Source organism: Euprymna scolopes, chromosome 16 (assembly GCF_053919585.1).
Source record: "Euprymna scolopes isolate OS-2025 chromosome 16, ASM5391958v1, whole genome shotgun sequence".
In the NCBI taxonomy this organism is placed as follows: Eukaryota; Metazoa; Mollusca; class Cephalopoda; order Sepiida; family Sepiolidae; genus Euprymna; species Euprymna scolopes.
In genome coordinates this window covers 67,805,421-67,832,582 of record NC_136497.1, presented here as the reverse complement: position 1 = coordinate 67,832,582, position 27,162 = coordinate 67,805,421, and the positions used below count along the sequence as shown (strand labels likewise).

Here is a 27,162-nt window from a genome sequence, read left to right as displayed (position 1 = left end):
CCCTTATCCTCGAGTGGCCTTTGAGCCTTGATAAGTGGTGACTCCCAAGTAGGAAAAAAAAAATTATTTAAATCTGATTATCTCCCTTGGCTTCTCAGTAGTTGCCACGGCAACGTTTCAAAACAAATGCTGTCATTCGTGATAGCATTTGTTTTTCTTGTCTTCTTTTGTATCTATGACGTCATAGTGTAAATATTATTTTCGCTTGTGAAGCACTGTTGAATATTTTTCGAAACTGGAGTCAAAGCATCCAGAGAGTATTTCACCGACTATTTTAAATATAGGTAAGAACGCGGTTTTAATTTCGGCTTCGTTTTTATATTGATTTTAACTTTGCATAACACAAAGAAATTTTGTTGGTGGTGGTCCAGAACTTGACCGTCGGCCTCCTCCGGTAGTTTACAGTAAATAGACAGAAAAGTTTCCAGAAAAAGTCTACACAATGCTGCCAAATGATAAATTCAAAACTCTAAAAACCAAACTGTCACACAAGTAGATAAAATTTACCATAAGTTTAATTATTATGCAAGAATTTATTTTTAATTTTTCAAGAAAAGTATATTAAAAAGTTTTTCAATAAATGTGTTCAAAGAAATATGTTTTTAAGACAATAGCCTGGAAACAACTATGAATGAAAAATCAAAAGTTGGTGCTTTCTGCATTTACCAACCTGTGACTTCCACAAAGTTGACTCGGGCTCGCTCAGCAGTTCACAGAAATAACTGGAAAAGGTCGGCCAAGCGTTCCTCAGTTTTTAACAAACATGCTGTCTGTTTTTAGCTAATACTAACATATAAAGGCTACTTTTTTATATAAATTGGAAGAAATATTCATAAACGACCACCCTGATAATATTGTGTCCAAGATGGGTATATTTGTTGATAATACAACGCTCTATAATATGCATGAGGGAAGAACAGATGTACATAAATCTAAGACAATGGCAGAATTGTTAGAAAATGATCTCCAGACTATTATGGAATGGGGACACAAATGGATGGTAACATTTAATGTTAGTAAAACTAAGTGGCTCTCTTTTAACAATTACAAGACGCCTCTCCAACCTCCCATATCCATCACAAATAGCACCCTACCTGAGAATTCTACCTTCAAACTCCTCAGCCTAACATTTGTGGGCAATATGAACTGAAACAAATACATAGAGGACATTGCAAAGGCTGCTGCAAAGAAGGTAGGTTCCCTCTATCGAGCTAGAAAACTACTCACGCCTGAGAGTATCCTGTACCTTTACAAGGCCACCATTCGCCCATGCATGGAGTATTGTTGCCACATCTGGGCTGGTGCATCTACCACTAGTCTCTCCTTCTTAGATAAAGTCCAAAAAAGAGTTGTCAGATTAGATAATCGGTCCCACTTCATCAACTAAGCTCCAGACCCTGTCTCATCGCCGCAATGTTGCATCACTGTGCCTGTTTTACAAATATTTTAATGGAATGTGTTCTGATAAACTTGTTTCACTTGTACCCCCTCAACGTACATATCCCTGACAAACCCGCTTAGCAATAAGATCTCACCCCTTCACTGTTGTTGTCCCTAAGTGCCAGAAAGCTTTCTATTCCAATAGTTTCATCCCTCGAACAGCTAGACTTTGGAATTCCCTTCCTGCTACCTGCTTCCTTGGCTGTACTGATATGCAGAAGTTTACATGTAACATAAACAAATATCTTGTTAATCTTTCCTAGACATGGCCCTAAACAGTATCTCCTTATGTCCAAGGGGCGATATGCTTTGAACATGGTTAAAAAAAAAATAAATAAATAAATAAAAAAGGTTAGGGTTGAGTTACACACACACACACACACACACACACACATACATACACACACACATATGGCCAGTTCAACGCGGTTGTGTGGTTGCAAGCACTGCTACTATGCTGCCCATATTTGCTCTTTTTAGGATTTCCACTTTCATCGCACAATCATTCCACCTGGTTTTCATTATTCGCCTGAGGTGACATTACTACACTGCCTCTAGTCTTCTAATGTAGTTCCGATATAAGGGCTGTATATATATATATATATATATATATATATATATATTTACACAGACATCACCTCATTATCAAGGCCAAGAGGCCACTCGAGGATAAGAGTTAAAGAGTGTACAGTAAAAATTGGACAATATAGTAATTATTTGTAATGAAAATTCAGCAAATTTGTTGAAAAAGTTCGTTTTTTTTTATCAAATAAAACGCGCGTCTCGCTCAAAACAATTAATTTAAAAAAAGGTAGGTCGCCACGCCATGCTTGTTCGTTTTCGCGTCAGTCGGGCGCCAGTTTGTTGTGGACTTGTGGTATAGGAGGAAATGCTTGCTCGTCTCGCGTCCGGGTATCACCATTTTGTGGTGGTGGTGAAAAATAGGAAAATTAAATTGTCTCGAGGAAGAAACGAACGACATGTTAAATTGAATTAAACGAACAGGAATTTCTTTCGCGAAAGAAACAAGTGAAAGAAAAGGGTACCACACGTGGTTAGTTTTTGCGTGCGTCTCTCGCTGTTAGCTAGCGAAGAGGAAAAGTTTATCTTTGTAGAGAGAGAGTCTGTGTGTGTATGAGTTCTTCGTTCAACCTCATCCATTTCATTTTAAAATAACGAGGTCACCATAAAATGTAGATAGAATGGACCGTATGGAAATAAAGACTCCTTCAATTGGTGGATATAAGTGAGTTTGGTGTTGAAAGAATGAACGTTTTAGTTATAACATGTGTTCATGTTCGCGCGTGTGTAACCAATGTTCGTTGCGGGGTTGGTGTTGTAGAAAGATAGGAAATGCGTGTTCATCTCACTATCGTTTGTTCGCGCGTGGGAAGAAAAATGAGTGTTGTAGTGAAAAATGGGAATGATAGTCCAGCGTGTAGACAAAGAAGAGGATATGAGAGTTGACATCAGTTAGTAGTCAGCTACGCGAAGGTGTTCTCAGGGACCAGTAGTAGATAGAGAGAGAAAGAGTGTGAGTTAGCTTGTGCCCCATACATAGTAGTAAGTGGGCGTGACGCACGTGGGCGGTCCGAAGACCGACCGACCAGCACGGAAGCTGGGCCGGAAAAGGAAGCGCCGGTTGTTACTCTCTCTTTTATACTAAGAGGTATTCAATAATCATAAAAATATTTATACCCCGGCACTAAAAGATAGTGGTTACAAAAACGCTAACATTACTTATAAACATAACAATAATATACATAATAAAAGCAATAATATGGAGGAGGGCAGTAGCAGTGATAATAATAATGATAGTAATAATGAAAATGGCGGTAGTTGTGACAATAATAAGAATACTAATAATAGATCTAGAAAAGTGATTTGGTTTTCACCTACGTATAATAGCTCACTGAAAACTAAAATTGGAAAAAAGTTTTTGCAATTAATCGACAAACACTTTCTTCCAGGTAATTTACTACACAAGATTTTTAACAGAAATACCATAAAAGTGAGTTACAGCTGTTGCGACAACTTAGAAAGAATCATAAAAAAGCATAACAATAAGATGTTAATGAAATCTAATGTTGCAACAGTTAATGATCCTAAAGTAGTTAACAATTGTAATTGTAAATTTCCTATGACCTGTCCCGTAAACAAAATGTGCCTAACACCTTCTGTAGTGTATCTAGCTAAAATATTCACAGAAGAAAACCCTAATGATAAAAAAAAAATTATTGGGAGTACAAAATTAACGTTCAAAGGAAGATACTACGGGCATAAAAGATCGATGAACAATCTAACTTCCGAAAAAGATACTTCCTTATCTATACACTATTGGAAGCTAATTAGAGAAAACAAAACGCCTAGAATACATTGGAAAATTATAAAACAAATGCTAAAGCATGTTACTCTTTGCAGTCACCTTGTTTCTTATGCTTGCATGAGAAAATGAAGATTACTAATTTTAAAGACCGTGACAAACTTTTAAATATAAAACAAGAATCGGCCATCTCCTGCAAACATTTTCAGATACATACGCTTAAAAAGTTATAAAACGCCTAAGTTTGTAAATAATATTTTTATAGTTTTTCCAGTTCCCCCCCCCCGCCCCTTTTATCCTTTTCCCATAATTAATTTTATTCTATACTGAAACTATTCTAAACGTTAATTATTTTAAACATTTGTATTTTAACATAAAATAATCATACCCTATACCTAATAAGTTAAATTTTAAACTAAAGATATTTTTTATTTTATTTATCTTTAATCGTAATGTAGTTATCTTACCATAATTATACTTTTCATAATCGTTTAACGTAGGTTTTAATGGTCACCTCATCGAGCCTAATTTATTTTATTTTTATACTTTAATCACCTATTTTTATACGTAATTTTTGAAACGTTAGAATTTACAAAAGTAATATTATACGGACACTAATTTATTTACACGTTAACCATTTATTTTATACGTAAGTTTTTTTTTAAAACGTTAGCATTTACAATGAATAATATAACTGACATTATTTCGTTAATTATTCATTACATCGTAAACTTTTTCAAAAAACGTAAACTATTTATTTTATTTTAAACGTTAGTGGCCTAATGAATTATTCACATAACTATATATTTTAACTGATTAATATTAATGTTAATAAATAATTATACTTATGATGTACATATTACAGTTAAATACAGCTGTTCCCTTTTTTAAAACTTGGGTTCCTATTCTACACAACTTACCTACTGAACTAGGAATTTACTGATAATATTGAAACTCTACTTGAAACTCTTGACGCACTATAAATAAAAGAAAATAGAAAATAAATAAATTAATATGATTAACATAATGAATGATCACATTTTAATGTATATGCTTTCTCTTTAGGTCCTGTCTCCCCTTTTACACTTAAATATGATGTAGTCCTAGTTATAAATAGGCAATGTTTGAGTTGAAACAGCCAGAGATATCCTTGGCCTGACGAAGCGATCCCCTTACTAGGTTTTCGCTGAAACATGTATGCTTATGTGTAGCCATTTGTTTGTAAACTAAATTCACTTATTTTGGCTCTGTCTAAACATTGAGCACTCTTTTGGGTGACACACTTATATATTTTGTTTTGAACAAACAAATAATTACTACCAATACAATATATATATATATATATATATATATATATATATATATATATATATATATATATATATATATATTGTTACGACGTATCCCAGTCCTACTGGGAACGGTAGAGATGGGTGACGTAATGAAATATATAAAAAATATAAAGTTTCTCAGGTTCTTTGATAATGCGTTGTTATGGGAATCGAACAATCGTCTCGAAGACAACAATAAAATGAAATGTACTGGACAACGAAATCACATAAGAAATAACAAGGACAAGTATCATCGAAAAATTAACAAACTTTTATTTATATAAAAGAAATAAATAAAATTCAAAAAAAGAAAAGAAAATTAAATATGCCTAACTAAATGAAATGATTTAATGATTCAAATTCTACAGAGAGAAAAATATATCAACAGTCAATGTTCACATAAAATAAGAAATCGTCTGCTCAATTAGATACAGGTTCTTGGGTAAGAGAGAGATGTTGAAGAAATTAAAGTTTTGGTTGAAAAACTTACTGAATGCCCTTTGAAATGTGTCCTTTCTTTTGTCTCCTTTTTTATATATATTTCTTTCCTGTAAATTGTTTATATTTGATTACGCGCGCGCAGGTTAATTTTCATATTTTTGCTCTTCGGATTATTTATGTTTCATTACGCGTGTGCGTGTTAATTGCTCCAAGTATTTGTTTCCGAAGCTCATCAAAGCCCTTGATTTATAGTAAAAATTTCACTGCTCCATGGATCCTTCCTTCGCTGGGTTCATTCTTTTGTTCAGTCAATATTCTAACTTTGACCGCTAACCAAAACAGATCTTCATCATCGCCGCCAACATCGGCGGGTGTCGTTGATATTTACCTCCGCGGCACCGCTACCATGCTGTCATCGTCTTTCGCCACCCCGACCTTCGCTGACTTACATCTTGTCGCTTTGAAGCGCGAAGCTCCACTGAGTGTTGACAACTTTTTTAGTCCCCTCTCTCTATATACGGTCTACCTCTCTCATTCTCTATACAGTTTATCTCTCTATATATACGGTTTAGTTCTCTCTATCTTTTCTCTTTCCTCTCTTTCTCGTCCATGAGCTTTCTTTTCTCTTTCCTCTTCCACCCTTCGTTCACAGTATCTCTGTCTCTCCCTTCTCCTCCTGCTCGCAGGCCTCCTCCTCCCCTTTTTTCTGTTTTTTTTACAAAATGTGAACAAGCAGACGAGAATGGGTCTTTTGGGCTCCAAAAAATGATACAGTAAATAAAATATACTGAAAATATATCTCCTCTCGGCTAAAAGTCAATAAAATAATAAATTATACATTTTAATAAATGTATCACAATATATATATATATATATAAAATTATTCAGAATAATGAAATACAATAAATCTACTGGTGCACAAATCCAATGATTATCGGTCTTACAAAATATTATTGGATGTAATATTTTATATAAGACTATCCCATCTAAATAAAATTGGTCAATATACTAGATAGAGCAAATAAATCATAATTTAGGAATTTAAAATTTGTGATTTGAAAAAGTTGAATTTCAAATATAGAAATTTTATTGTATGCAAGAAAAAGAATACAGTATAGTAAAATATATTTCCTTAACCCATGAGTTTTCGATGTTTATACATCTCCTCGGAGGAAAATATTAGCAAATATAGTAAGTTACGGAAATATATATGGCAATTAAGCTACACAGAATATTCTGCATTTCATTCTTGTGAGAATTCATTAGGCTTATGCTTATGAATTCTCACGTGTAGCTTAATTGCCATATATATTTTCATAACTTATTACCTAGCTCTACCTATATATTGAGCACTGCTGAAGTAAATACTGACAATTTACACATGAAATTATATCTTCATATATTAATTTATGTGATTAAATGAAGTAGTTATATATATATATATATATATATATATATATATATATATATATATATATATATATATATATATATATATATATATGGAGAGAGAAAGACAGAGGTTACAAACTCTACAATGCAACCTTCTCCCAAGGAATAATTCATGCTATCATACAATGACATCATAATTGTATAGTGTGTAAATAAAATACACATCTTTCCTGTGTACTACAACTAATCACTCATGTCACGGTAGGTAGGTAGGTAGGTAGGTAGGTAGGTAGGTAGGTAGGTAGACATAAAGATAGATAGATAGATAGACAGACAGACAGATAGATAGATAGATAGATAGATAGATAGATAGATAGATAGATAGATAGATAGATACCCTTCAATGATGATATAATTCAATGATTTTCTTCTTTATCTAGTTTCGGATGAAGAAATTTCGGATTTCGTTTCACATATTATTCATACGTTGAAGGAAAACTTAGATAAGGAGATGTCTAAGCAAGGTAAGTCGTTTCACTTTTTGTTTCTTTATACATGAAAAAGAAAAATGACTAATGTTGTACAGCACAGGAGGTGAACTGCATTCCCTCGCATCGTTGGGACATATTTTTCTGCAACTATTGCTGCCGCACAATGAAAGTTTTGTTATTTTTTTTTCAATAATTTATAATAGGTGAAAGCATTATTTCATCGAACATATGGGCATATCTCAGGCGAAATTCATCAAATAACATTGGTTTAGGGTCCGTAAGAAAGTTGTTGGACGGGTGAATGAAATTAAATTTTACATAGTTTTACTATTATGTACGACAAATTAAGGCACGAAACATGGATTCTGTTGATTCTCTATTCATGTGATATTTAAGCACGTCATTCGAGCAACCTGAGAATCTTATGTCAAAAACAATAAGAAACCGATGTTAATTTAAAAGGACTGTGACATGGTCTTTTAGAATGGTGAGATATTGTTTATTAAATACTGATTCTAACTTCTACACGATACTGGTAGATTGCTGTTGACACCGCGTTAGAGAAGTTACAACGCATTATGAACAACAACCAAAGTCAAAAAAAAAATGGATGCCATTATAATGCGTGATATCTATACCCACATTGTTCCATGTGAGATATTATCTCACCTCGGTTTTGCTCCTGGCAGAATGAAAGAAAGCAATCAGAAATCACAACAGGCTCACCTTTAAACTTCAACATTATTTTATGAAAGTAAAAAGATCCAAATTGCAAAAGATGTGTCATCTTTAGCTTTCTGCTGTAACAGAGCTGGTAACACCCATAAGGGTGTTCATGGTTTATTTTCACGTTTGCAGGATTCAAGATGCCATGCTGTTTGAAGAATAGTTGCAACAAGTCGAAGAGTTAAGTGATGTCTTCCAAGGATGAATGCTGCGAGCCTGATAGTCATCATGGAGTTCAATGTGAATAACCGTCCGAATGGTGGACAAAGGGCAGGTCAAAATGTAGACCTTAAATTCGTCTCGGAGAGACATTATATAAATAATGATGAAAGTCAATCAAATCCTAGAGCACAACAGTGTGCAAAGAATATAATATTTCGTCCAACATAAGGGTAGTCTGCAAATGATAATAACATTTTCCCCCACGTTAGGGTATTAATACGTCTCAATGAGACAAGGGGGAGTTTGAGGCTACATGCCTCGAATGATTTTTCTTTCATCCATTTGACCTGTTGTCTTTGTGAAAACTAGCACCACCTAAAACATAAAAATAGCGCCAAGAATACGCCTCAGCAGTTAATAACAACAATCAATCTGATAGGGCCAAAATAAATCGTAGGCTGTCAAATCAACCAATGAGGAGCTTGCTTATTTTTGCAGAATTTCTTACATCCAATGTCTCATATGATTCAAATGTCTTTTAACCCAAGGATCTAGCAGTGTTGAGTGACTCCTTGGTCACACTTTGTGCACCTGTGCTTGTAACTGCGGAGTCATTCTGTCGTGTAATGTATAATATGTGCCTAATGCCAATTGCACATGAATAGCAACCCACTGCCCCACGTTAACTGCGGCTACATATGTTTGTTGTTTCCTTCTGACTCCTTTTTATTAGAAAAAAAAATGGTGTAGTGATTCAATTTTTCTAGTTCCATTTATCCATATCTAACAAAATCCACACTGTTGGTCGTTTCCTTCAGAAGATATTTTACCCTAAATCTAACAAATCCTGTTGTGTTGTTTGTATGTTATACAAATTCAACAAATTCAGTAGCGTTGGTCGTTTTCTTCACACTGGATCTTTTTCTTTTTAAAATGAAGTCACTACTTATCAAGATGGCAGCGAAGAATTAAATGCGGTCTGTGACGTAGCAAATGGCAAACTGATTGAATCCAAAATTCAACGATTTTTATAATAATTTTGCGACGTTTTGATTGGTTGTTTAGCACAGCCGTTGGTTATAAAAATGATTGGCGAATCCATTCATCTCATACCCCCCATCACAATGAACTTTTGATGCGATGTGTCTCCTCGCGGCTTCGGCTGCAGGGAGACAGGGTAGTACATGTCAAGGATTCGTCACTTGACCCTCAGCCAACAGGTGAGGGGCCGGGAACCGGCCCAGCATCTGTTGGACTGAGGTACACCACCTGGGTAATACCTAGGAGGTCCACCCTCCCAGGTCTTGCCACCGGGCTTTCCGGTGGGGCAAGTTTATTGCTTGCTGCCTGAGGCGCCCCGACCAGGGAATGCCGACGGGGTTACTCAGGCAATTTTTAAAATTGCAGGAGTGCCCCTCCTTTAGGGGAGCCTGCGGGGTTCCCACTTTCCAGGCCTTGTGCCAAATATTGCCGATGTGGGCGGCAATTAAATAACTACCCCCTCCCATCACAAGTCAAAAACATTTTACAAAAATACTATTGAGCAAAAAGGTTTTCGTTTTTGAAGAGGATGAAAAATATTTCAAATCTTCTCCAAAACGAGGTTTTAAAATCTAAATCAATCAATCACAAAAAAACAAGAGATCTGTCGATGTTTCTTCATTTTTTATTGCTAATCAGAAACACGTAAATAAGTTTGAACAAGCTTAATTTTTCTCTCGTTAGGAAGTGATTGTACGAATTATCGAATAGGAGTCAGATTGTTGAAGATGAAAATGTTTTTTGTTCACAAAACAAAAGCGTGTTATCAATAATTTTATTCATGATCTTAAAAACCAAATTACGTTTATTTTAGATTTTAGACGATACAAAATCATTACAATAGAGAATGTGCGAAATTAGCCGATTGTAAAAAGCTTGCTTGCTATTAAGAAAGTTGGAGAATGTTAAAAAAAAATCAAAATCGTCAATTACATATTTCCACAAAAACCAGCAACTTTACGTTCAGTGAAGCAATACAATTAGTAACTAAATTGTTTAGCTCTTAAACTTTGCTTTTTCAAAAAAAGTGGAAATGTATGAATTTTACAAGAAACGGGTGTAAACGCTACACTACTTTCGTTGGCATAATGAATAAAACATTGCTATGTTTTCCAATTATCAAAGTTGAGCAGGAATGATTTTGAATGTTTAAAAAGGTATCTAATACGGAGGCTGGTCCTTCATAACTTGATAATGAATCTGATTTAATGCTTCAGCATATTTCAGAAGGTTGTCAAATTTTTATCAGTATTTGTCAAGATTCAAGATACACTGAGCAAAGCAGAATGTTATATATTAGAAAAATATGTAAAAAAAAAAAAATTTATTCATCAAAACAATGTGATTAATTAAAGAAAAGTAATTTGCCTCCCAAACCGTGTTTTGGACAAAGATAGTTGCATTGGTGCAAAAATCGTCCACATAAACTGCAAAGGTATTTAAATTGTGATCATATGAGACATGAAAGTACAAAGTTAAAAATAAATTTTAAAAAGCTTTATTAAACTTGCTAAAAGTGACAAAGATGAAAATATCACAAAGTTTGTATAGGCTTGACCTTTACTCCTGATCTGAAATGGAACACGTACATCAAATCCGTTGCTTAAGTCGCTAGAAAAATGGTGGGATCCTTCTACCGCTCCAGTAGATATCAACCTGATGCAATTCTCTACCTATATAAGAGCCAGGTACGTCCAAGGATGGAATACTGCTGCCACATCTGGGCAGGAGATGCTAGAAAGTCTTATCCTGCCTTGACAGAGTTCAAAATAGACTTTGTAGCCTAGTAGGAGAATTCCCTTTTCTCTTCCCTGCAACCTCTTTCTCACAGAAGAGATGTTGCGAGCCTGTCTATGCTTTATCATTATTTTCATGGCAAGTGTTCATCTGAGCTCCAACCTATGCCCCCCCCTCACCAAACATTCACAAGAAACACTCGTCTAGTTGAAAACACTGTCAATGATTTCCCCCACTCTTTATCTGTGCCTAGACCTAAACGTGAATTCCATGAACAGAGCTTCTTTCTTAAAACTGCACACCTGTGGAACTTTCTTCCGTTTGCCTACTTTCATGCTGACTACAATATGGTCGTCTTCAAGTCCAACATAAACAAATTCTTGATGAGCAGTTCCCTTTAAGTAATCCAATTTACCAAAATTACACTTCTAACGATTACTATGATGATGTCCCTTTGACCACTGTGCACTCTGTAAGCCTTATCCTCGAGTGGCCTTTAGACCTTGATAAGTGGTGATTCCTTTATAAAAAAAAGATAATAATAATCTTCAAACGTGGAAAAAATTGGAAAACCAACTCCGATGAGAACAAACGAAGTAGCTAAAATCATCGTTGATAAACAAATTAAATTTGAATGCCAGATAATTTCTAATGCTACATTAAAAGGAAAGACTTTAGAATTAAATTGAAATAGACAACTCGAACCACAAAAAGAATTAAAGGGAAAAATTGAAATTGACAACTCGAACCACAAAAAGAATTAAAGGGAAAATTTTCGGAGAGTTGACGGAGAATATGTAAAATAATGAATAAGTTTGAATTAAAACTTAATATGCAGACAGGTTTTGAAAAAGACAAGAAATATTCCATTCACGTTATTAAATTAGATTGATGATGAATTAAACAGGTTTGAAGAAATGGAAGCATTATCAAAAGTAGAATACAGGCAATAGGCTCGCTTACATTATACATAGAAAAGTAAACAGATCAGCGTCTGTGCATATTTCCGCTCTGCAAGATCTACCGCAGATGTGCTGACGGTTATATCCCACAGGATTAGTGAATCTCTTGACAAAGGCTTCCTTTCTAGGGCAATTGCTCTTGACATATCAAAGGCCTTCGACAAGGTATAGCATAAGGGTCTACTTCACAAGATTTCCAGCTACGGTATAACTGGAAATGTTTTCTCAATCATTAAATCATTTCTCTCCAAGATATCTCACTACTGATGCAATTCTCTATCTATATAAAAGCCAAGTACGTCCAAGGATGGAATACTGTTGCCATATCTGGGCAGGAGCTGCTAAAAACAGCCTATCCTGCCTTGACAGAGTACAAAATAGACTTTGTGGCTTAGTGGGGGATCCCCTTTTCTCTACCCTACAACCTCTCTCCCACAGAAGAGACGTTGCGAGCCTATCCTTGTTTTATTGTTACTTCCATGGCAGGTGCTCGTCTGAACTCCAATCTCTGGTCTCCCCTCGCCAATCTTTCACGAAAAACACCCGTCTAGCTGAATCCACTGTGAAAAATTTCCCCCACTCTATATCTGTGCCTAAATCAAAACACGGATTCCATGAACAAAGCTTCTTTCTTAGAACTGCACGCCTGTGGAACTCTGTTCCGTCTGCTTGCTTCCCACCAGACTACAAATTAGATGTCTTCAAGTCCAACATTAACAAATTCCTAATGAACCGCCCCCCTTAAGTAAACACTTTATCAAATCTCCACACTAACGTAATGTACTTGCAATAACCCTTATCCCTGAGTGGCTTCCGGGCCTTGATAAGTGGTGATCACTGTGTAAAAAAATAAATAAACTAAAAAAATAAATTTCTCCACGTGATTAAACCATACAGTAAATGATTACTTCTTCCTAATTTAGAAGAGATTTTCGATGAACTTTTTTTTAGAAAACTTTTTTAAATGTTGATTTGAGTGATGCTTATCTACAAAACCTACGGCTGAAGAGTACTCAAGGCTATTTTGTATAGAGCGTTTATAAATTCGAATTATTGCCATTTTGGGTTAGGGCTACACCAGACATTTTTCAATAAGTAATGGTCACATTGCTTAGCAAACAGGAATTCACAATAGCCTACCTACATGACATTCTATTGAAGTGTAATTGGTTTTTTCTACATCAAAAATAGGCAATTCTCTAGAGCCTCGAGTGCTTGCAGAGTGGTCTTTATTAAAAGTATCTTCTTCATTTGAAAATTAGTTTCTGCACAAAAGGGTAGGCATAATGTGCATAGTGTGGGTTGGTTTCTAAATATAGCTGGTGTTACAGTAGGGCCATACTTACTTGATTTAGTGTGATTTCTGATTATATATATATGGCCTGGTTTTGTTAAAGTGGGAATAGAGGTCCCAGAAGTGAACTTATGATTATATTTAAATAGTCTTTCATTATGACGTCACATTAGTCGCGATGCAGAGGAGTAGCGATCTAATAGAATGGAGAGCAACAAGTAGGCCGTCTTCCCAACAAGATATTACAAAAGTGTAGAGTTATTTGAATCACGTTTCATAAAGTGCCATTAAGTGTCTCAACTTGATCGTTTCCTTCCGGGTGATATCTACTTGTTTCAGAAGTGGCAATACCTTTTCCTAATAAAAAGCAAAAGGGTTGCCTTTTTCTTTCTTGGCCTTCGGGCCAAGATCAAAGTGTGGGAATCTTAGGTGTGCTTCAGGTATTGTGGTGAACTTTAGCTAGGATCAGCATAGACTAGCAAAGGTACAGGGACGAGGATGACCATAGATACATACCATCCCCAATTTTTGAGTGGCCTTGTGCCTACTTTTTTGTTTATTACTGTTTTGTTTTAAACTTTTCAGAGTAAATAAAACATATATAACTCAAAGTGTAGTATCTGTTCTCATGCTGCACTTTTTTGGTCTCCGTTAATGGAGGAGAAATCCTTCATGACTGATACATTTTTTTATTCTTGTTACTAACTAGAGTGCCCCTTTTTATGGAGCTGGTTTCCTCCTACATTAAAAACCGGCCTCATGTCTAACTCTGCCCTCGTAGGGAGGCAAGTAAAAAAAAACAAACAAAAAAGGCAGCTTTTAGTCTCTTTGGCAATAAAGAAAGCATATGTATCATATCAGACATCCTAAAAATTGAAAATAGTTGACTTGGGCAGCGTATGATGGTTGTGCTTGTTATGTACCTTGCGCGAGCCTTTTCTAGTCTCACACAAAAACACGAGTTCACATTTCAAGCTATATTACTTGTCATATACATACGCGCACGCAAACATACGCGCCCACCTCCACACACGTACATATATTCACGTTCGCGTACATACACTCACATTCATGTGTATATACACACACGCTAACGTACACACATGTACTCACATACACGCACGCATGGACAACATCACTTCCCCTTTCAAAGGAAATCCACACATGCACAAAAGACACACCGGAAACACCTATAAAAGCAAGAGACAAGCTGTTTCCAACCTTTTTTTTTCAGACCAGCTTCTTAGCTGGGCGGTCTACAGACCGACAGCGTGCCTTTTCAGCATGCGCATGCATGCGCGTACCTCACACCACTTGCTACTATGTGGGACAAAAAGCTATCAGACCGTACGTACACTTTATACGCTTTCTTTCTCCATGGCTTGGATTGACTTTTTCTCATTCTCACTCTTTCTCTCTCTATCTACTACTTGTGCCAGAGAACACCACTGCATAGCTGACGGCTAACATGGCGCACAGTTTAACTGATGTCAACCCTCTATCCTTTTCTTTGTCTACACGATGGACTGCCATTTCTTGTTCCATTACATTACTCACTTCTCTTCCCACGCGCGAACAAACGACAGTGAACCGAACATGAGATGAACACACATTTCCTTTTTCCTTTTATACTACCAATCCTGCAACAAACGATGGTTACACCCGCGCGGACATGAACACGTGTTATATCTAAAACATTCATTCTTTCAACAGTAAATAAATAACACGTTTATCTATTCTAGCAATCGAGTCTTTGTTTCCTTCATTCCATTCGTTTCATCATTTTTTTTTGTAACGGGATTAGGATTAATATATGTCCTAGTGCTCTACAACCTGCAGGCAAAAGTGAAGGGAAAATGGGAGAACTCATCATTATAGTGAATAGATATTTGTTATCGTATACACGCGTCGAAAATGGTCCTTTGAAATCAATATTTAGTTGTTAAAAATGTAACATTGTTTTTACAAATGTTTTTTGGTTACTATTAAGAAATTTAGACTTTAAATACTGGCAGGAAGTATACGATTCAATCACACTTTTTAATTGCTCTAAAAAGAATAGAAGATTTTTACTTTAGTAAAATGGCAGAGTCATGTAATACCAGGATGGCATAATTGAACGTGCAATTTATGAAGGTCTTCCAATGTGTGAGTGAGTGCAGAGATATGAGAAAGGTATCTGCGACCGCATTTTCAGTCCCATATCTATAAACAATATTAAATTAAAACTAGAAAAGTTCAACGTGCCAACAGCATATTTTGTTGTTTTTAACTTTGATTTTTAGAGTTATCAAATATAAAACTAATTTCTCTTTTGATCTGTTTTGACTTTGAAATGACTGACAAGTAGGAATTGGAACCACTCCCGGAGAGTTTCAACTATAGCGACAGCTTCTTTTTCGATCGTATGGTGTTTTATCTCATCAGAGCTTAGGATCCTTGAGAAGAATGCGACAAGTTGGTCTTGTTGACTTAGAATAGCTGGTATGCAGTACTTACTAATATATGTTTCTACTCCAAATTCTTTGTCGGGATCGACAGTTATAAAAGTACCTTTTTAAAATTGTTTTCCAGTATTTCAAATGGAATACTGAAAAATGGTAAAGGAAACTCATTGTTATTAAATAGTAATACTTTTACTATTAAGAAATTTAGACTTTAAATACTGGCAGGAAGTATACGATTCAATCACACTTTTTAATTGCTCTAAAAAGAATAGAAGTTTTTTTTTCAGAGAAATTTTGAATGAATTTGCTGAAATAAGAGAAAATTCCAACTATTTGTTTTTGAGATTGAATATTTGTAAGAGGTGACATTTCGAGCAGTCAGGTGTAATTAGGTTGGTCAGTCTGGTGCAATTAGGTTATTATGAATAATATATCCAAGTAATGTAATCGAATTAGCTGAAATAGTACTTTTATTCTCATTTGAAGTGATATTATAACTTTCCACTTCATCGTAGAATCTTTGATGATTAAAGTCATGTTCCATTCGAGTCTTTCCATATATAGTGACTTTATCCATCAACACAAAAGTATCTGATAATTTTTCTTTATCAACGATGTTAGCGATGCTCCTTTGGAAGTTCAGTAGTTACGCCAAAGGAAACACGACTAAATTGGTATAATTTTTCTCGTACCTCAAACGCAGTATTTATAATTATTCTCATCGTGATCTGGTTATAAGCAGACTAGAGATCAAGTGTAGTGGAGATATTATACTTGCCTATCTTCCACCATTTTTGCAATGTTAAGCGCATAGGATAGTCATCAAGTTTGGTAAATCTGTTGATTGTAATTGCTATGATCAACAGTCATTCTTTTCTTATGGTTTTCGTTGGACGTCATTAATACTTGAGCTCGCCAAGGAGACACAGAGGTCTCTACTATGCCTTCCTTTAACATTCTAGCTGTTTCCTTCTTTATAAATTTAGTGTTGGCGATGGTATGGCGACGTGATTTAGTAATAATAGGAGTTGTTTCAGGAGATAGGCGTGATTAGGGAAGTGGAGGAAGAATATTTATGGATGGAAAAAGGTTATTTTAGTTAACAACTCCAATCATCGTCTGGATCATGAAATTTTAATGTCACTTTATGTTTTAGAATATTTTTTCCTATAATAATGTTAATTACTGCGCATCACAGCGTGTGTGGAAATGCTTCAGAATGGTGTGCTTACCTATGGTGGAAATAAGTTCATTCAAGGGCTAAAAAGCAGACACCAGAGTCGTTCAGGAAGTGACTGCTAAAGTTGCTCCTGTACCATATCGTTTCAATGGAGTTGTTCAGAATCATCTTGTGTCATTTCAATGGAGTTGTCTGGGATTGTGTCAGATCATTTCGATGGAGTTGTTTGGGATCATAGATGTGTCCAAGCTCATATCAGGTCGTGTCAATGGAATTGTTTGGGATTGTGCCAGATCATGTGGACGGAATTGTTTGGGACCATGCTGGGCCGGGCTGGGTCATGTCGACGGAAGTGATTGGTACCGTGTGGGGTTGTATCGATGGTATTTTCCATGTTGAGTCATGTAGACAAAAGCGTTCAGTTTACATTTATTGTTCAGTTGACTTGAAAGTTGTCAGTTATACTGACATGACGTGTGATAACATTATTTTTTTTTCATCTCTCTTCCACTATTATGCAAGAATGTGTCTTATCTTACTAATGATTTTAGCATGTTGTTTAGGATTTGCTAAAACCATTACATTTTTTTATTTCAGTATAATGAAAACAATTTTATTCTTTTGTAATATTTTTACTAACAAAAGTCCCTACATTGCCGGAATCGACCATGGCATACACGATACGGCTGCAGATATAGCATTGATTAATGCAAAAAAGATTTTGGAGTTATTCTCAATTTCGCTGTGATTATTAATCATATTCAAATAATTCTCGAATGTAAGTTTCCAGTACTGTAATAACTGTATCGAGAGGCACAGCAATTTAATTTGGTCAAGGAACTACTACTGAACGCACAACACAATGGTGGTTTAAGAAATTGCATGGCGATGATGAGAGTCTTGAAGGTGATTAATGTAGTGGTCAGCCATCGGATGTTGACAATAATCAATTAAGAGCCTTAGTTGAATCCAATCCACGCACAACTGTTCAAGAACTTGCTTCTGAATTAGATGTAACATGCACAACAATTTTCAACCACTTGAAAGAGATTGGAAAGACAAAAAAACATGATAAATGGGTGCCTCATGAATTGAATGACAACCAAAAGAAATGCTGTTATAAAGTGCCATCTTCTATTCTTTTACGCAACAAGAACGACCTGTTTCTCGACTGAGTTGTGACTTGTGATGAAAAGTGGGTTCTTTATGACAACCGGTGATGCTCAGCTCAGTGATTAAATGCCCAATGACACTTGCTGAAGCCAGAGTTGCACCAAAAGAAGGTCATGCTGACTGTTTGGTGGTCTGCACCAGTCTCATCTATTACAGTTTTTGAATGCAGGCAAAACCATTACAGCAGAGAAGTAGTGTCAACAAATGAATGAGCTGTATCAGAAACCTCGACAACAACACCCACCATTAGTCAACAGAAAAGGCCCAATTCTCCTCCATGACAATGGCTGACGAGACATTTGTAACTCAACCCTGCAGAAGTTGAACGAATTGGGCTACAAAACTTTGCTTCATCTACCATACTCTCCAGACTTCTCACCTACCGACTACCACTTTTTCAAGCATTTCGACAATTTTCAGCATGAAATGCTTCAAAAACCTAAACAATATCAAAAACTCCTTCAGCGACTTCATCGTCATCAGAATGTAAGATTTTTACATTACTGACATAAATACACTTGTTTTGCATTGATTTAGATGGTGTTTTTTCGATCAATAAATTTTTGTTTGGGCCAAGATATGTTCATCTGAATTTAAAAGTTAAAAACTGCAGGAACTTTCTTGTCAACCTGATGCTAGGTCACACGATGCATTTAGAGTACACTTTACCAGCCAAGAGATCCCCCTTCCCTTAATTAGGCATCCGAATGTGCTGGATGGAGCTGAAAGTCTCCAACCAGCACCGAATGATAATCACTTGGAATAAAGTTAGTCTCTTGTAAAAAACATATCCACACCAAGTCATTGAAGGTCATGTGCAACTCAAAGTTTCCAAGAAGCGTCCCTCAACCTTTGGAAATTTAAACTTGCTAATTTTAGTGCCAGCGTGATAACATAGATTTGGATATCTGGAACGAACATAGATGGTGTCAAAACACCGACAGCTGTCCCCAATAAACCTTGATTTATCTCAGTGGTGAGGAGCCCTGGAAACCGTCTGTTGATGTCTAATGTTCTTTCACTTTATATAAAGATGGGTGCATTTTAATAGGGATCCACCGAACACAAATTTTTTAATACAACCAGTCCTGTGCTGCTTAAAAATAGGCGAGAGGAGGGGTAGATGTCAAATGCACTGCATGCTTTTCTATTGTTGTCCATACACCGCCGCTCTATTTCAGACTACAGTTAAAAGTCCTCTTTTTAAGTTCTCAGAGTTAGAGATATTAGAGATGTTTTTTCATCTCGTTTCTCTTCCAACAGAGAGGCTTCTTTGTCTCTTCTAATTCCGGTTATGTCAGAGGCATAACCGGACTTACAAGAGCATGAAGAGATTACACATGAAGATTTTTGAAAAGTTAAAGCTAATCCACGATGAGACGATTATTATAACCATAACATAGTATTCAACTCTACAAAATTTCACAATATTCGTTATTTCTTCTATCACAATTTCATTTCGATACAAAACAGTCAGTTTTGTTTGTTCTTGTCTAAGATAATTTTATCTAAGCTCAACAGACGCCATAATGTTTTTTCTTCTGTTGACAAAATTTTAAATTAATACTTGTTGGATTATTTTTTTTGTACCAACAATTGTGCATCCTTCTGTATACATTTATTATATTTTTATTTCGGTTCTTATATTTGATTTTCTGTATTTTGTAGACTATATTGAACTTATTTTCATATATTTCGTGTTTATACAAAACTTCCTTTAATTTGAATAAAAGGGCAATGCTAGCTCCCTGTTAATAATGTCACTGGTCCCAGCACGAAAATCAGCCTCTTTTGGATTCCTGCAGCGAGGAGATTAGACGTGGATTCATTGCATGTCATAGATGAGGATTTCCCCAAGCCTTTCCTTCGAAGAAGTAAAACCCAGCAACAGAATATCCAGTCGCAATGAAATAAACTTCTGCAAACTTTATTTATGCAGCAACGGTATGCACATATTTTGAAGGAGAGTAATTTCAAAGACTTTAAATTGAGAAAAATGCACATGCGCTGGCTGCCATCAACTTTCTGAGCATGTTCCTTAAAATGTGTTGTATTTATTGAGAGAGCGATTACGAAGTAATCCTATTTGAACTTTTTAATATGGTATTCGTTCATTGATACATTTTCAATATAAAACCAGCGTTTTTTGGGGGGGAGGGGGTCGTATTGTATTTTGTTACCTGGCGTTCTTTGTTTTTGTATTTTAATGCCTGCAAAGGAAAAATTTGCAATTTATTGTAAATAAAATCTCGTCTTCGTTTTTAAAACAAGACCTTCCTATTTTATTTTTTACCCCCCTTTTTTTATTTCATCCTTTTATTTTTTTCCTGCAGACTAGTAGTTCCACATCGAATCTATCTGAAAGAGGATAAATTTCCGACATACTGCAATGTTTATCGTTTTTTTCTGTTGAAACAATTTTTCCATAGTATATGTTATTATATATATTATATATTATTATATATATTATATATTTTTATATATATTATATATTATTATATATATTATATATTATTATATATATTATATGCTATTATATATATTATTATATATATTATATATCATTATATATATTGTATATTATTATATTATATATTATTATACATACTATATGTTATTATATATATTATATATTATTATTATATATATTATATATTATTATATATATTATATATTATTATATACTAGCGGGGGATACCCGGCGTTGCCTGGGTGTTTGGAGGTGTGTATGTAGGGAGGGGGTGTTTTAATATTATAAAAAAAACATGATGTTATAAAAAATTGGAAAAACTAAAACAAAGCAAAACCGCGAACAAATGTAAAAAAAAAAAGGGGAAAAAAAGGTGTAAAGAGGAAATGGTTCAGGTAGGAAGACAGGCTCGAACCTGAAGCATCGAGGTAAGGCGGAAAAAAAATGCCTGACATGTTACCTCTACGCCAAAGAGACACACAGTTGAGAACAGATAAAATTAACCCTTTAAAAAACACTTGCAGGTGGTTGAAACTAACGTCAACGTTTTCTAGATCAAACATGACGTCATGACATGAATTTGTGAGTGAATATTTTGAATACAAATTTAATAAGTGGGATGTATTTTTATAATCTATTTTCTTTTAAAATCATCTTGAAAATTAATCAATTTGCTAAAGGAACGCCTCATCCGTGTGAATTATTGTCCATATACATATACAACGTTGTTAGTTGAGGAAGGCACTGATCAATATAACGATAAAACTCCGATAATCTTGTATGCTTGGTGAGTTGTTTGAAAATGAAATATTTTAAAATGGTGGGGTTGGAGCGAATGTGATGAGGAATAGTCATCAGGGGTAACTAAGTGACGTTTAACACAAATCTTTATAAATATGGTTGTGTTTTCTTTCTTAAAGCTTAAATAATCAAATTCTGATGTAAAATATGCTTAAATATGACATTTTAATTTTTGTAGATCTTGTATTTATTTTCATATTTTCAAATTTTGTACTGATTATTATATTATACCTAATAATGACTTATCGACTGGAATTGAAAACAAAACCATCTGAGCTGTCATCAAGGCTAAAAATTAAGCATCTTCAAGCCAAAAATGTACATGTACGCATGCTCAGAAGTTAGTCCTGTTAAGGTTAACTGATTTTTTTTCAATTTGTATAGATATATATAAAAACATGTCAGTGTGCTAGAAGGTTTTCATTGTAAATTCTACCCAGTTCTGCACGATTTTGAAACAATGCATGAAAGAATTAAATGAAGCCAATCACCTAATAAGAAACCACGAAAAATTAATAAGTAATTAATTAACGATTATTTTTCAGATGAACATGCAAATTAGTTAACCTTCATATAGTTTCTCGTATGTCCATGACTGAGTTTATTAAGAAGTTCGTTTTAATAATTTTGAAATAGAAAAAGTAGGCTTTTAATATCAGTGTCAGTGCAAGAAAAAAACTCAACTCATAAAGTATATAGATTTTGTCTGAGATCTTTATCTGTGCTATTTTTACCTATGCTATTTTTTCCTATGACATTTTTTCCTATACCATTTTTACCTATGTTATTTTTAGCATAATTTGTTATCATCTTCATTCGCAACAAACCCCAATAAAAACCTACCTACAATTAACCCTGAGTCAAGGTGGAACTGTCTTACCTTAGCAATAATATTTAACAAAGCAACAACAACAACAACAACAACAAAAATTTAATTTTTGTGGTTCAATATTGGGTGCTAGGGTTTATCTCCTATTTAAAACTACGAGCCCTCGTCTCTCCTCGACATAAATACCCCTGGCAAACCCAACAAGCAGCAAAATCCCATCCCTACACCTTAGAAATCCCGAGATGTAAGAAAGCATTCTACTCTAATAGTTTCTTCCCGAGGATTGCTAGACTTTGAAATCCCCTTCCAGCTTCCTGCTCCCCGGACCGTATTGATATGCAGAAGTTAAAAAAAAAAAAAAAAAAAAAAAAAATGAGAAAAGAAAGCTTAACTTTGCCCCCACACAAAAAGATTTAATTCAAAAGTAGAGGGGGGGGTAGCTAACCGCCCCCCCCCCCTTCCTAAGACAGCACAACTGATAATCTCATTATCCTCGGCTGGCTTTCGAACCTGTATAAGCGGTGACTCATTAGTAAGTATGAAAGTATTACATAAAGCAAATATTTTCACATAGTGGGGGAACCTATGTCAATAGTGTTTAAGTTAGCTAGTGCAGGTTTTTACTGAATGCATATGATAACCCAGATCTGTAAAACAGAATCATTCATAGGTTTAAATGAAAGATGGGTGAGGTCAAGTGAGGCAGGGGGGTAACAAGTCAAACGGTAGACCAAAGAGACTTGAACGATGACGAATGACGTCACATTTTTTTAGCTGGGAGAAACTGTTAAGGCGATAACATGGTCAAAGGGAAATAACTCTCTTTTCGGTAAAGGCAGATTTGCCTCCCATGCTTTAAGATCGCTGTCTGCCGCTGCTGCTCTCCCTAGATGGCCGCTCCGGCTCCGCATATTATGCCATGTTGTTCTCACGTCAAGACATAATAACTGTTTAGTGAGGTAGATTGCTGAAACAATCTTTCACTTGGTGCTTGTATTATTAAGTGAAATATTCGTATGGAATATTGAGATAACCTGTCCCACTAGTTATCTTAGAGTTAAAGCAGTTTCAAAACAATATTTGCTTTTTGTAATGCTTTGCTTCTATACATACTAATGAGTTTCCACTTACCAAGGTTCGAAGGCTAACCGAGGATAATAAAATTATCAGTTGTGTTGTGTTAGGGAATGGATGCGGTTAGCTGAACTCCTCTCATCTATTTTGGAATTTATGGGGGGGGGGGTTCTATCTTGCGCGAGCCTTTTCTAGTCTCACACAAAAACACGCGTTCACATTTCAAGCTATATTACTTGTCATATACATACGCGCATGCAAACATACGCGCCCACGTCCACACACGTATATATATTCACGTTCGCGTACATACACTCAGATTCACGTGTACATACACACACGCTAACGTACACACATGTACTCACATACACACACGCATGGACAATGTCACTTCCCCTTTCAAAGGAAACCCACACATACGCAAAAGACACACCGGAAACACCTATAAAAGGAAGAGACAAGCTGTTTCCAATCCTTTTCAAACCTGCCTTCCGAGGTGGTTGGTCGGTGCACTAGCCGCCGGCGTTTCAGCAGGCGCGCGCACGCGCATACCTCACCCCACTTGCTACTATGTGGGACAAAAAGCTAACAGACCATACGTACACCTTTACACTCTTTCTCTCTCTACATATATAATTTGTCCCTGAGAATACCTTCGCGTAGCTGACTGCTAACATGGCGTACAGCTTAACCCACTATCTTTGTCTTTGTCTACACGCTGGACTATCATTCCAATTTCCACTACATCACTCACTTCTCTTCCCACGCGCAAACAAACGATAGTGAGATGAACACACATTTCCTTTTCTTTCTACACCACCAGTCCCGCAACAAACCATGGTTACACCCGCGCGGACATGAACATGTGTTATATCTAAAACATTCATTCTTTCAACAGTAAATAAACGACACGTTTATCTTATCCATCAATTGAGTTTTTGTTTCCTTCAATTCCATTCGTTTCATTATTTTCTTTTGTAACGGGATTAGGATTTATATATCCTAGTCCTCTACAATCTCCATAGTTTTAAATAGAAGATAAGCCCTAGCATCCAATATTGAACCACAAAAATTAAAGTTTGTTTTTTGTTGTTCTGTTAAATATTATTGCTAGGAGAAGACAGTTCCACCTTGACTTAGGATTCGTTGTAGGGGTAAGAGGGGGTAGCGACCATCTTGGGATAGCAGCAGCAGACATCGACCACACCACATATTTTTTTTGACTTAAATTAAATTATTAGAAATAGATTTATGAGAACCTTTTTCTGGCTTAAAATAAAAGGACTTAATTCATAACTGAAACAAAGGTTTTCCAAATCAGTTTCTCTGTGGAAGTTGTGTGAATGAGGCATTGCTAACAATATAGGAAACTCGATAATGTAAGCAAATTTTTTTCTCAGTCTCTATCCATAAGCGTCACGTAAGTTAGAAGATTAAGTTAAAAAGTAAATAATAATTAGCTGAGATAACATTAGTCTTTCTCTTCTTAGTTAATTCCTCCGAATAAAATCATTTATGAAAACTCTCAGCAAACGTCTCCTTGAGTCCTCTTTCTGCATCAAAAAAATCTTATTTTTATAGCAATCACAAAACTTTTTTTTTTAAAGGCACTACTTATCAAGGTCTGGAGGCCACTCGAGGATAAGTGTTAATAAGCATACAGTGGTCAATGGGACAATGTCGTAATAATTGTTAGTAGTGGAAATTTGGTAAATTGGATTACTTAAGGCTCATCAAGAACTTGTTTACATTGGACTTGAAGACAACCATATTATAGTCAGCTGGAAAGCAGGCAAACAGAAGAGAGTTCCACAGGTGTGCAGTTTTAAGAGAGAAACTTTGTTCATGGAATCTACAATTAGGTTTAAGCACAGATAAAGAGTGGGGGAAATTATTAATAGTGTTTTCAGTTAAACGAGTGTTTCTCATAAAAGTTTGGCAAGTTTGTCATGGAAACAACGATAAAGCAGAGACAGGCTTGCAACGTCTCTTCTGAGAGAAAGAGGTTGCAGGGAAGAGAAAAAGGATTCTCCTACTAGGCTATGAAGTCTGCTTTGAACTGTGTCAAGGCAGGATAAGGTCTTTCTAGCAGCTCCTGCCCAGATGTGGCAACAGTACTCCATCCTTAGACATACCTGGCTCTTATATAGGTAGAGAATTGTATCAGCAGTGAGATATCTACTGGATCGATAGAAGGCCCACACCATTTTCCCAGCGACCTTGGCAACAGATTTGATGTATGTGTTCCATTTTAGATCAGGAGTAACGGTCAGGCCCAGGAGCTTGTCAAAAACCGACTCCTCCTATACAACACACAACATCCTGGATGAACACAATGTGCAATGATTCGCAGTAGCCAAGATAATTATTGGCAGCCAGTCCCAGGACCAACTGCAAAAACCATTGTTGCAATATTTTTGATATGATGGGAGGGTATGATCACTGAAAGTTGGAAGGTTCTACTCATAGACACTAGCAATAGGAACTGACAAATCAAATGGAGTTATGTTCTCCTCGCAACCAATCAGAAACTAGAATAGCTCCATAAAAATATTGAATATTTAGCATTCCAGTACAATTTTTTCATGTCAACACGAGAAAGATATTTTGCTTTTTGTCTGTAAAATTATAAAGTCCAGGACCTGTACAGAACAGCTACCCACTGAAAACTCCTCATCTCTAGGACTTGTACAAAATAGCTATCCATTGGGAACTCTTTGGAAATTAAACATGGCTTTCAATTTAAGAACTATAGGCCTGTGGACCAGAGGTAGGTTCGACATTGGCTCTGATGGTGTGTAACCAGATCTTCAGCTAGTATCATCTTCAAATAAGGATTCTAGATATAAGGTTTATGTCTAGAATTGAAAACCACTAGACGAAATGGTGACGTCAAAAAGAAGTTACTATAACACAAGTGGAAGAAAAAGAGAGCACATATATAAACACTTTGCACGTATGTATAACCAACATTTATTTTGTTATTAAAACTGTTACAATATTCACCTAGTTTATTTTCATTCTATTTTTATCAGCCACACCAACCACATCCGGGAAAAGAGTTTATGCGAACGCCAGTAGCAATACAGAGTTGATTGAAATGTGTGACGCATGTGTGCAGACGCTGTTTACTGAAGAAACCAAGGGTGTCGACAAGTGGACCAGCCACACATTGGAACAGAATGTGAACGCACGCATTGAGGCCCTGAATGTAATCACTGAGTTTGAAGATTCCAAACTCTGGAAGAATGAATCCATTAAAATAATTTCAGACCCGATTTAATATATATATATATATATATATATATATATATATATATATATATATATATATATATATTGAAATAAAACATTTTCAATTTTGTATTCAAATATAACTATTAATAACACATTCATTTAAATAGCTCAATAGTGAAATACTAGAGCTATAATACTTTTTTTAATATAATACTGCTTTACTGAGAACCAACACTCATTTATGCTCACCCAAAAGAGTTTTTTTTTTTTTTTACTATACAAGTATACAATTGTTTCAGCCCGTACTGATATTTTATATATGGTGGACGTTCCAAAAATAATGATTCCTATTTTTTATTTCTCCTGAATGAATCATAGGGGGATTGCATATTGCATTGTTAAGATGACTGAACCTATGTATTCATAACCTGAAAGTTTCATTTCTCAGTTGCAGATATTGACAGTGTGAGACTCTTAAGAAAGCAAGCCCTGTTATGGACATGCATCCAAAGCAGAGATATATCATTGAATTCTCAGCAAAAGTGCATTGAGAAATGGTGGTGACTATGTAAGAAAATAAATTCTGCAGCACAAAAAGTTTTAATGCTACC

General features: G+C 35.4%; 1 long non-coding RNA gene across 1 annotated transcript; it reads left to right on the top strand.

Annotated features, from left to right (window-relative positions):
- The first annotated feature begins 128 nt into the window (after positions 1 to 128).
- Positions 129 to 26,833, top strand: LOC145296008 (uncharacterized). Its single transcript, XR_013869937.1, has 3 exons — positions 129 to 284; positions 7,368 to 7,451; positions 26,350 to 26,833. It is a non-coding gene; the product is annotated as an uncharacterized LOC145296008 (long non-coding RNA).
- Positions 26,834 to 27,162: the final 329 nt, after the last annotated feature.